At 42.1% G+C, this 12,658-nt stretch overlaps 1 long non-coding RNA gene across 1 annotated transcript in view; it reads right to left on the reverse strand.

The window, feature by feature from the left end:
- LOC133237377 (uncharacterized) overlaps positions 1-12,377 on the reverse strand; it is a 111,288-nt gene extending 98,911 nt beyond the window's left edge. Inside the window, exon 1 of the long non-coding RNA XR_009733165.1 lies at positions 12,252-12,377. This is a non-coding gene — a long non-coding RNA (uncharacterized LOC133237377). The remainder of the gene's footprint in view (positions 1-12,251) is intronic.
- Between the last annotated feature and the right edge of the window lie 281 nt (positions 12,378-12,658).

Genomic DNA, 12,658 nt, shown 5'->3' on the forward strand with positions numbered 1-12,658 from the left:
AACCCCCAGGACTGTAGCCCTACAGGCTCCTCCATCCATGTGATTTCCCAGGCAAAAATATTGGAGTGGGTTGCCATTTCCTTCTCTAGGGGATCTTCCTGGCCCAGGGATCGAATCCCCAAGTCTCCACCTTGGCACTCGGATTCTTTACCACTGGGCCACCTGGAAAGCCCCTGGATTCCAATCAGTTGATCCACAGAATGGTTAATGCACACATGTTCTTTGTACCTATGAGGGTGTCTAAGTCATGGCTCTGTTCAGAAGCAGCTTATGACCTAGGATCTGGGGGTCAGGATCAATTGAACAAAGAAGACACTGGAGATGTCTTGGTGAGCAAGCAAGAAGATGCAGGTCACACCACTGGGTTGTCTCCTATCAGTTTAAAGGACTCCAAATGGTCATCTGTCCTGAAGAAAAGCTAGTCATTGTTTCCCTATCTGATAGTCTCTGGTATCCAGAACTGGTCAGAATGCTTCTTACATGAGACCGGTAACCATGAGAGGAGACAGTGTTCCACAGTTCCTTAGGAGTGGCCTGCCATCCATTGTCCTGATCTGGGCACCAGTGGTATGAATGAGCACAGAGAAGAGGCAGTTATGGGATAAAAGGCTGCAGAAGGATGAGCCCAGAGAAATGACAGGTAGGATAGGTTGACCAGGGATGTTGAGTGATGGACACTGTAGTTGCCTCTCAAATGTTACCACTTTTCCTTTCTACAAACAGAATCAGAATGTAATTTGTGGACATGATGTGCTCCGTTTCAAAGATCATTCCCTGGTCTCTTGCTATTAATGACTATGTGATACAGTTATAAACAATGTGATATTAGTAAAATTCTTCTGGAGATACACATAAAACACATCTTCTTGCATTATTCATTACTTCCAAGTTCCAAACAATTTTTTTTTTTTTTTTGCAGTAAAGGCAAAAGGCCTGAAATCACCATTTCATGGAAAAGAACCGTCCTCAAACATGTCTTAATATAGAATGAGTTCTTCCTGGTGGTTCTTCTCCAGCTACTGACAAGAAAAGAGACCTATTCAATGCTGGAGCCACTGATCTATGTCTCTGCTGGAGCCTGAGATGGTGCTATGACCATCCCTTGCTAGACCAGTTCATTGCTTACTGCCACCTATTTGGCCAGGGCATCCAGGAAGCCTGGGCAACAGGAGAAGAAGCAACTCTTACTCCACTGCTTCCCCAACCACTAGCAACACCAGGAAAGGGATCTGAGGTGTCCACACCCCATCTTCACTCACCTATGGACTTGTGACATCTACAGTAGAGAGGAGGGAGGGCACACGGATGATCTTCAAGAGTCTCTGTAGGCATAGCAATAGCTATGATGAATGCTATGGTGAAAAGTAAGATATGCTGGGTTCTAGGTTTGGAAGAAACTCTTCGATCTTCACTTTGAATTTGTTTAGGCCACAATTAGTCAGGGAACTAGAAGGCATCTCAAGCCACAGAGCATGCATCAGTGACTGATAAGAGTCACAAAACCATGAAAGAGATTAGAAACCCTGGGAGTACCTTCTGCAGCCAACCAGGGGAGTTTTTGGCTGAGCAAAAGCCAGCCAAGAGGATGGAAACTGACCTTAATTGTCACAGCTTTCTGAGGTTGAACCTCAAAGAATGACCTTCCAACTTTCCCTCCCAAACAAACAAGGCTTGTGACCATGCTTGGTTACTTGCAAACAAGAACTGTGAATGGAAAAAAGCTGGTTGTGAGAGGTACAGCAAATGGGAACCAAAAATCTGTGTTTTAAAGGTCAACTGTGAGTAGTTAAGGAAAGGCCATACAGTCTAGATGAGGTTGGAAGAATCAAAGGACAGGAACCCTGGCAGAGAGCAAGCAAGATGGAAGAATTTATTTGCAGAGGAGGGATCACTTTCTAGCCTATGCTATGCTATGCTAAGTCACTTCAGTCATGTCCGACTCTGTGCGACCCCATAGACAGCAGCCCACCAGGCTTCCCTGTCCCTGGGATTCTCCAGGCAAGAACACTGGAGTGGGTTGCCATTTCCTTTGCCAATGCATGAAAGTGAAAAGTGAAAGTGAAGTCGCTCAGTCATGTCCGACTCCTAGCGACCCCATGGACTGCAGCCTACCAGGCTCCTCCGTCCATGGGATTTTCCAGGCAAGAGTACTGGAGTGGGGTGCCATTGCCTTCTCCATTCTAGCCTATAGTAGGGAAGATATGGTGACAGTTGAGTTCAGATAATAACAACCTAATAGGACAAGTACTATTATTACCTAGAAAATATCATTATTATTAATATCATTGCTATTTGTTAATGCAGATGAGGAAGATGAAACGTAGTCAGGCAGCCAGCACATGGCAGAAGGTCAAACTAAGGCTATGATGCTGAAACAAGCCTGAATTATCTTCTTTATTCCTTTGAGTCCCTAGTTGCATGCTATGCCTATGCATGTGTGTGTGTGTGTGTGTTATTAGAAAGTGGAGGTAAGGGAACAAGAAGAAGCTCCGAAGAAAATTATGCTAATAATAGATAGTCCTGAATGTCTAGCAGAGAGGTGTTCAGTTCATTTGACAGTAAAGAAGATCCACTGTAACTCCTTGAACCAGGGCAGAGACCATAAAAGCACTGTTTGGGAATGCTTAATCTTGAAGAGAGAATTGAATGATGAAAGCTTTGGGAGAAGAGCACTCGTCTTCAAGAATCAAAGTTATCCTGGTTCCACACTCTGCCACTGAGTCAAGAATAAACAGCTAGTTTGTCATATTCCCCCTTCAGTCTTGCTGTATTATTTCTGGAATGGAATGAAGGTTACTGACTATAATTACTTGTATCAGGATTTTGGGAGGCTCCAAAATCACTACAGATGTTGACTGTAGTCATAAAATTAAAAGACACTTGCTCCTTGGAAGAAAATCTATGACCAACCTAGACAGCATATTAAAAAGCAGACATTACTTTGCCAACAAAGGTCCATCTAGTCAAAGCCGTGGTTTTTCCAGTGGTCATGTATGGATGGGAGAGTTGGACCATAAAGAAAGCTGAGCACCAAAGAATCGAAGCTTTTGAACTGTGGTGTTGGAAGAAAAGACTTGAGAGTCTCTTGGACTGCAAAGAGATCAAACCAGTCCATCCTAAAGGAGATCAGTCCTGGATATTCATTGGAAGGACTGATGCTGAAGCTGAAGCTCCAATACTTTGGCCACCTGATATGAAGAACTGATTCATTGGAAAAGACCCTAATGCTGGGAAAGATTGAGGTCAGGAGGAGAAGGAGATGACAAAGGATGAGATAGTTGGATGGCATCACTGACTCAATGAACATGAGTTTGAGCAAGCTCTGGGAGTTGATGATGGATAGGGAAGCCTGGCATGCTGCAGTCCATGAGGTTGCAAAGAGTCAGACATGACTGAGTGACTGAACTGAACTGAACTGGTCAGGATTTTTACCTCTAAGAGGTTTTCTCCTTAAAAACACAGAAATTTGTTGAATCTTCACTGGTCCTCATTTCATATGAAAGAGAAATATCACGAGCAACACTGTTCCCAGCTACATTCTAGGGCTGAAGTTAATCCCCCTTCTAAGGAGAAAACCCTATAAAGAGAGCCAAGCAGAGAAGGCAGCCCTGTATCTTAAAAGATGGAATAGAAACTTGGAAGAGATGGTGTCAGGGTCTCCTCCAACTCTGTGATATCACGATGATGAGATTCTAAATCTTAAAAATGTGTCAGGTTCAGCTTCTGCTTTAAGCAGACCTACAATCCTGGAGGAAGCTCAATTCTTGAAGCTTGCCAAGCCTTTCTGCATTCCAGGATCTTGGCACTTGCTGTTTCCTCTTCCTGGATGGCTCTTCCTCTCACTCTTTGCAGAGCTGGCTCATTCTCTTTCTCCAGGTACTTGCTTTAAATGGCTCTTGCTCACAGAGGGCTTTCTTTACTGCCTACGTAAGTAGATTACTGGGTTTTTTTTTTTCACCTTAGAATCCTGGTTATTTCTTGCACGAATCTTACCACACACTTGTAATCTTATAATTTGTTTGTTTGTTTTATATTTATCTCTCCAACTAAAATACTAACTCCACAGATATGTTTACTGATGGATTCCCAGGATGTAGCACAGTGTCTGGCACATAGTGGGCACTCAAGATGGATGGAAGGAAGGATACATGAATGGATGTATGGATGGATGGATGGGTGATGGATGAAAGGAAGGATGGATGGATGGGTGGATATCTAATGGAGGGATGGGTGTTGGAGGTGTGGATTAATGATGAATGGAAGGAGTGAAGGATGGGTAGATGAATAGATGGGTAGATGATGGATGGATGGGTGGTGAATGGATAACTGAGAGAGGGAAAGATGAGAGGGAGGTTAAGAACGATTGGACTCATTAAGTATACAATGAAAAAAGTTATCTGAGGTCAGAGGGTTTGGAAAATAAGTTCTATTTCCTTCTTGGAGATTCACAGCACACATTAGCAAATCAAAGTTACTGAAAATTCCCCAGTAAGAAAAAAACTTGTTTGATTTTCTTTAACCCAGCATTTCCTAAACTTATTATAACTCAAGATACTTCCTTTCTGTGATACCCTTACTTAACATTCTGCCAAAGAGTGTTCTTTAAAACACTAGTTTAGAAAGTCTACTCCTTTATAAACATTGCCATGTTGAATAGTAATTATTTTTTTTAATTCTCTTTCCAGGCTGTGAAGTCCCAAAGGATATAGACTGAGATTTACTAATCTTTGTAACCCTAGTGTATAGCACAGTGCCAGGCACACAGAAAACACTCAGAAATAATTGAGTAATTGAGAAGGAAGAAAAGAAGAGGATAAGAGGAAGGGAGGAGGAGATGGAGGGATAAAGGGAGAGAGAAGAGAGGGAGAATGTAGCTGGTTACTAAGTAATCACTTCCTGCTATGTACCTTCAATTGACTTTGAGGCAAATAATAAAATGCTAATAATGACCTTACCAAATCAGAAGTCAAAATTACATTAACCATCTCAGATAAATTTCAGATTAGTAATTTAACTCGGTTAGGATTAGAGTTCATTCACACTAGACACCTCCTGCCACCCTCCCACACACATGCATGCAGGCATAATGTCCTTATGATGGGCTGTCTCCTATTTCTTAGAGTCTGATAATTACTACATTTACAGTGTTAGCAACAGTATCATATGCTGGTTAAGAGTATAGGCTTTGAAGTCAAATCCAACCTCCACCATTGTCTGAATCTAGCCTTCTCTAACAAAAATACGATAGACTGAGTGGCTTAAACCATGGAGAAGGGCATGGCGACCCACTCCAGTATTCTTGCCTGGAGACTCCCATGGACGGAGGAGCCTGGTGGGCTACAGTCCATGGGACCACAAAGAGTCGGACACAACTGAAGCAATTCAGCACACATGCAAGTGGCTTAAAAGGGCTTCCCTGATGGTTCAGCAGGTAAAGAATCTGCCTGCAATGCAAGAGACACAGGAGACACAGGTTTGGTCTCTGAGTCGGGAAGATCCCCTAGAAAAGGAAATGGCAACCCACTGCAGTATTCTTTTCTGCAAAATCCCCTGGACAGAGGAGCCTAGTGGACTACAGTGCATGGGATTGCAAAGAGTCAAACATGGCTGAGCAACTAAACATGCACAGTAGTCCTATACAAGTGGCTTATAAACAATGGGTATTGATTTCTTACAGTTCTGAAGGCTGAGAAGTCCAAGTGCACTGGACAAATTCAGCATCTGGTGAGGGCTGCTTCCTGGTTCATAGATGACGGTCTTCTCAGTGTCCCCACATGGTGGGAAAAATAAGGGGAAATCCCATTCATGAGGACTCCGTGGATAGATGAGGACTCATGACTTAATCACCTTCCAAAGGCCCCACTTCCAAATATTGTCACATTGGTTTCAACATGTGAATTTTGAGAGGACATCAACATTCAATTTATAGCCACCATTTACTAATTGTATGAGTTTGTCAAAATATTAACCTTTCTAAGGCTCAGTTTCTTCATATGTAAAGTGCAGATGGTAATAGTGCATTTTATATAATCACAGTGCTGCTATGAAGGCTAGATTAGATAAATATGCCAAGGGCTTAGGACAGTGCCTGGTATTCAACAAATAATCAATAAACTACTGCTACCTCTGGGACCCCATTCCTGGTGATGACACCAAGAGCCAAGACTTTTCATCTCCAGGTGAAGCATGCCACAGGAAATACTAACTCTGAAAACCAAAACTCAGACTGTAAGAGTTCAGGCCCATAAAAGGACAATTTCAGGGACTGGGACTTTTCCAATCTTACCCCAAGACTCTATCTCCCCTTTGAACATCTTGTGAGATTGCACACAATCCCGTTTCATCTAGTACTTTGTAGATGCTGTCTGCACCAAAGGGCTGGTGGGGAACCACAAATAAGCATACCTTCTTGGGAGGAAATTCAACCCACAGTGACTTGTAGAAATGCACCTGGAGCTGGCTTTGTCCCTCTCCTGCCTTGTAATCATGTAGAATTCATTCCCTTTTTTCACACTGCTTTTTGGATTTCATGAATTATAAACACAGGTACTTTTTATCTGCAGTTTCTGTGCATATCTAGGGATGAGAAGAGTTGAAAGGGCTACAGGAGGCAGGAAGGGGCATAGTCTTGACCTTGGATGGGATTAGGAAGGAGTGAGGTAGGGAGGGGGTGTGGTTTAAAAATTAGCACCTACCCAGGACTGAATACAGATACATAAGGAAGACCCTTTGAAATGAATTGAATACAAGTATGCAATAAAAGAATTATTATTTTAAAAGTGGATTGTGATTCAAAACAAATACAAGTCTCCTTTTCTGACTTCAGCTGTGCCCAGTCACCACTCAGTGGAAGAGTTACATGCTCGATAGGCTGAAAGGAACTCAGAGAGTCATATAATCCCCTGCCCCTAGACAAAATTCACCTCAAATAAGCTCAGATGGTCTTTACTTCTCTTTTAAATAAAATTTAAACCTATCTAGAAAATCCCAGACTCTCAGAGGTGGAAGGGAAGCCTTCCTGAAATTCAGAACCATGGACAGATGGCTATATAGGCTTGGAGGGCGGAGGAGGGTGGGTTCAAGAGCTGCAGCCCACATCTTTAATCTTTAGAAAGTTAGTTCTCGTGTCGAGCTGAAATCTGCTTCACTGTAACTTCCATCTGCTGTTCCAGTTCTGCCATTTAGAGCTGGGCAGAGCGGATGTGTTCACTTCCATTAGATACCCTTTCATTTCTGACCCCCACTTCCCATCGCCCCTCCTCTGCACTGAAAACCCTCCTTTCCTTTGAACATTCTCCCACATGCTATAGTTTCTGTACCCTTTACCAAGCCAGTGACCTCCCTGTGAAGCCACTTTGGTTATTGTGTATCTTAAAATGCATCTCCTGGAGCTGAATCCAATGCCCCAGATATGTTCAGACAATGTAGAACAGCAAGGTAACCAGTGGTTAAGAACAGGAGGCTTTTTCAATGAGATACCCTTGGTTCCACTATGTCCTAACTCTGTGTCCTGGCACAAGTTAAACTTTCAGAACCTAAATTATGATTATGCTCATCCATAAAATGGGCATAATAATAATGTTATCAGAAGGTTCAGTCATGTATAAAAAGCTTTAAGCACAATGCCTGGCACACATGGTTGGTAGAAAATAAACAGTGGCTGAAATGAATGTACTCCAAAACTTTGGCCACCTGATATGAAGAACTGACTCATTGGAAAAGACCTTGATGCTGGGAAAGATTGAAGGCAGGAGGAGAAGGTGACCACAGAGGATGGGATGGTTGGATGGCATCACCAACTCAATGGACATGAGTTTAAGTAAGCTCCACGAGTTGGTGACAGATAGGGAAGCCTGGCCTGCTGCAGTCCATGGGGTTGCAAAGAGTTGGACACAAATGAGTGACTGAACTGAAATGAATGTTGGTATTTTTGCATTATTATTAGACATGATATCCCATTAACTGTAAAATTTTTAACAGCTAATCATTCTGTTGATTCACAAAAGATGTCAGCCAAATTGCAAATTTTTGTTTCAGTTGTCAACTAGCAAACATCTCCCCTGTCTTCTATTTGTACAACTTATAATTTGAATCCAAATTCAGAATTTGTCTGTATTTGTGTTTATCTTCTGGCTCATTAGTCCAACCTATAAGCATCATGTTTTATGGTGGTAAAAGAAAATACCCTTCCTTGGCCATGAGCTTCAAGACTCAACCATACAGCAAATCTAGGAGCTTTTCTAAGATAAGCAGGATCCCATATAGTTGAGATCTTCCTCCCTCATGTTTTCTTTCCCCACTTGGGACTCCAGCATCTAAATTTCCACCATTAGGAATTTAATGTATGGGTTTGTTCAATAAGTTAAATGCATGCTTGTTGAATGCCTTCTCTACAGCAAACACTTCTCCAAAACTTGGGGCTATGTGGTGGATGAGACAGGCAAGACTCCAACTCCTACTCCCATCAAGGATACATTCCAGAGGGGAAAATAAACAAGCAAGAAGTACGTGCCCCAGATAAGTTCAGACCAGAAATGTTACAAGGAAATAAAGCAGATGGCAAGATGAAGTGGGATGTGGGTGGGGAGAGGACCACTAGTTTGAGTGTTTCCAGGAGGCACTCACTAACTAAAGTGAGGCTGAGAGCTGCCAACCCAACAGATGCACGAGTCAGCACTTCCTTTTCAGTCTCTTTGGTTGTTCCTTTTTTATAGACATGAAAGACACCAAATTATATGTCATATAAAGGTACTCAATTGCTCCATCTTCAAGAATTCTGAAAGCCTGAGCAGATTATCTACCCGCCACATAGGTGGTGGGCTCATAGGTCTCCTTTACACTGGGGTGGTAATCTGGAGCATCACTTTCTCTTTGGAAGTTATGAGAGTAATTAAAATAGGAAATTTTTACTAAATTGATTCACTTGAGAAACAAATCTAATGCAATCCATAAGGAACTGGGTACAGTAGGTTTAGTTGGTGGGCAGAATCTGGAACTTGTTTTTCTAGAGCTCAGATCAAGGAGGGTCCCCACTCACTCCCCAGATCTCCCCTGGTTCAGGGTCCAGAGCACCACCCTCACTGGACAAAGTTCTCATAGAAAGAGACCTAGCTCTTTCTAATCAAAGGATTACAGGTGTTGGTAAAGGACTTGATATCTACATTATTTTCTCCAGAGTTCCAGACAACCTGCCCATTTGTAGCCACTTGGCCTGCTCTCTTCCCAAGGTGGCCTCTTGCTAGACAAGTCAGGGACTTTGCTCTTGTCAAACTCTATTGAAATCATATGAGAAAATGAGAAACTTAACAGTGCTAACTAATAAATACACCTTGGTCAGAATCTGGGGGGAATCTCCACTGGTTACATAGGTCTGGAGCTAAGGTGCAGGTTAATTGGCAGATGAGTTTGACAAGGAAAACAAAGCCACAGGCTTTAGGCGACGGTCTTGCTTTTGTGGAATAAATCTTAAATCAGAAATCCAAGCTCAGTTTCACCAGACAGTGGACCACACACTCACTGTTGCAAAGAGGGGTCTTCTTTCTTAGGTAATGAGGGTGCTCTGCACCCCACTTCATCCCACCACAAACCCCTCACTGATGCCTTCAACATATATTCTCAGAGTAGCATTTCCCTGAAGTAAAGCCATGTGCTGGCTGTAGTTATGGATCTATGTCTGCAAATTCATAGAAAACTTTCTGGAAGGATTCAAACAACACAGAGATGTTCCCTCAACAGAAAGGTCTTCAGGAAATGTTGGTCAAATAGGATCTTTCTAAATGTAAGATCTTTATATTTCTAAGGAGAATGTTTTCAAGAATTACTTGTGCAATGAAAATTAACTGCATAAAAAAGAACACACACACAGCACTATACATACACACACTTCTATCATCTGGTAAGAAGTGAACCAAATAGACTATAAGGAGGAAAAAAAACAGGTTCAAATTTCCACTCAGCACTAAGTATGAGAACACATCAAAGAAATACATAAAATTTCTGGGGAAATTCTGCAATCACTCTGTACAAACTATATGAAAATGACATATCTTCTGAATGAAATGGTTCAAAAGCATGTCAGTTAATCCAGTAATAAACCATGTTAAATAATTCAGAATAAAAAAAATTGGAGTTGAAAGGGATGGAAGTGAGTATCAGAATCATTTGCATGTAGAATCAGGTCTAAATGGTTGTAGGAAATGTGGATGCCAAGCAAAATGAAAACATTTTTAATTGAAAGAATATATAATATAAAAAGAATTAATTATTAATATTCTGGTTCTGAAATTCCCCAGTAACCACAAAAAAACAGGAAGTGAATAGAAAGCTAAAAGCATGGCATGCAGTAAATGGCACTAATTTCCTCATCTGCAGAGTAGGCAATCTACCGTTTATGCTTCATTTGGGCAAGCTACTTCAACTTTCTGTGTCTGTGCTTCTTACGGTGAAAACTAAATGACTAAATACACATACATTGTTTAGCAAAATGGATGGCATCTATTAAGAGATCAACAGACATTAGCTATAATCATAATACCATAATGATCATTATTATGTTGACTTTGATACTTGTAAAAATACAGGAATATGTCCAGCTACTCAATTTTCAGAAAAATTAAAAACCAGATGCATACTTACCAATTCTCAAGAGAAAACAAAACCAAAGAAAATACAGCATAAAGATCAATGACAGAAAACCAAAAAAAAAAAAAAAAAAGAAAGAAAGAAATAGAAACATAAAAGGTAAAAAGATGAAAAATGAACACATGTGTCAGTAAAGTGCTCTCAGCTACACATATTGAAACTCTGATGTAAACTGGCTTGAAGCACAAAAACAAAAAAGATCTGCCTAATTTTATGTGACAGGAATGCAAGACATAAGACAGCCACGGGGCCATTGAGTCAGAAGTTTGGGATTGTCTTTAAGAACCCAGGTTCTTCTCATCTCTTTATTCTGCAATTCCTGTGAGGGCTCCGTTGTCAAGCAGACAGCAAGACGACAGCCCATGCCCTATGGCAGCTCCACGTGCAGCATCCAGACGTGATGAAGACTCACAGAAGACAAGAGATTGCCCTTTGCTGTGGCTCCCTTAGAGACAAAGACATTTTCTCCAGAAAAACCCTCAATTTCATTTCCTTTTCCGAGTCTTGGCCAGAATTGAGTTACCCACCGATTCCTGAGCCAATCACTGGCACGGGATGGGGTTACATTTACACCAGTCAAGCCCATCTCGTTGAGGGTGGAGTCAGGTTCTCCCCAAACCGCGGGTGATTTCCTGGAAAGATCTGGTGTCCTTTAGGACAAAGCAAGAGAGAAGAGATACCGAGCAGAGGACAGCAATGTCCACTACATGTATCAGTTTGGAAAAAAGCTATCAATCCAATTAACTCCCTCATTAATAGACAAAAGCTTTTTATGTTTGCTCACAGTACACAAGATACAACTCAGACAAGGTCAGAAATAAAGGTTAAATGCTTAGCCAAGATATATGTACACAAAAAGGGAACAGGGATAGAAATTGCAAACAAAGCATTAAATAGGCCAAGAGGGGCATTTTAAATTGATTGTAGGTGTTTACGATTAGGATACAACAAATGTGTATCTTCATTGCATATCATAAAACATAAAGCAAGGGCCTCCCCGGTGGTCCAGTGATTAACAATCTGCTTTCCAATGCAGGGGATGCAGATTCCATCCCTGGCCGGGAACTAAGATCTCACATGCCTCAGGGTAACTAAGCCCACAGGCTGCAACTACCGATCCCAGCCGCCTCCACCAGAGAGCCCCCAGGTACAGAGCCCGCACGTTGCAGCTACCGAAGAGCCCTTGTACCCACAACTAGAGAGAAGTCCGTGTGCCACATGAAAAGATCCCACATGCTGCATGCAACCAAGACCCGACTTAGCCAAAAATGAACCAAAATATTAAGATTTTTAAAAATGTAAAGCAGAATCTCTGAAAATGAGAACTTTGAGAGCCACGCAGTAATCACAGAAAAGTTGGACGCATTTCTACCAGGTTTTGGCTGATCATGTTGCCAGCAAAGAGTGGAAGGTTCCAAATAATATAATTAATAACGTTTATGTAATACATTTATAATTGAAATGTCTCCGAACTGCTCTAGTCTGGGCTTAAAAGAAAATTCAATTGATGGCGCCAGTTAGGATCATTGTAGGCACCCATCTGCCCAGACAGCCAGTAACACCTTGACGTGCCTCTCTGCTGTTCCCCACAGTCCCTCAGGGCTCCTTACCCCCAGGGCTGTCGCATCAGTATAGAAGACCAAGTCCTCACGCCCGTCTGCTCAGGCTGCCTCTTCCAGCTGTCCGGCCGCCATCTTTGTTGCACCTGCGTCAGTTCCGCTGCCCATCCCCCTTGCAGAGGCCTCATTTCCCTTTCCTTCTCTACAGAAGACTATAGGAGACCTTTCTTTTAAAAAACAAAAAAAAAAAAATGTATTGTGAATATGGTTGATTTATAATGTCTTGGTTTCAGGTAGACAGCAAAGTGATTCAGTTATGCTGCTGATGCTGCTAAGTATCTGTCTGACTCTGTGCGACCCCATAGACGGCAGCCCACCAAGCTCCCCCATCCCTGGGATTCTCCAGACAAGAACACTGGAGTGGGTTGCCATTTCCTTCTCCAATGCATGGAAGTGAA

The sequence above is a fragment of the Bos javanicus genome, chromosome 24, assembly GCF_032452875.1.
Source record: "Bos javanicus breed banteng chromosome 24, ARS-OSU_banteng_1.0, whole genome shotgun sequence".
NCBI classification, from domain to species: domain Eukaryota; kingdom Metazoa; phylum Chordata; class Mammalia; order Artiodactyla; family Bovidae; genus Bos; species Bos javanicus.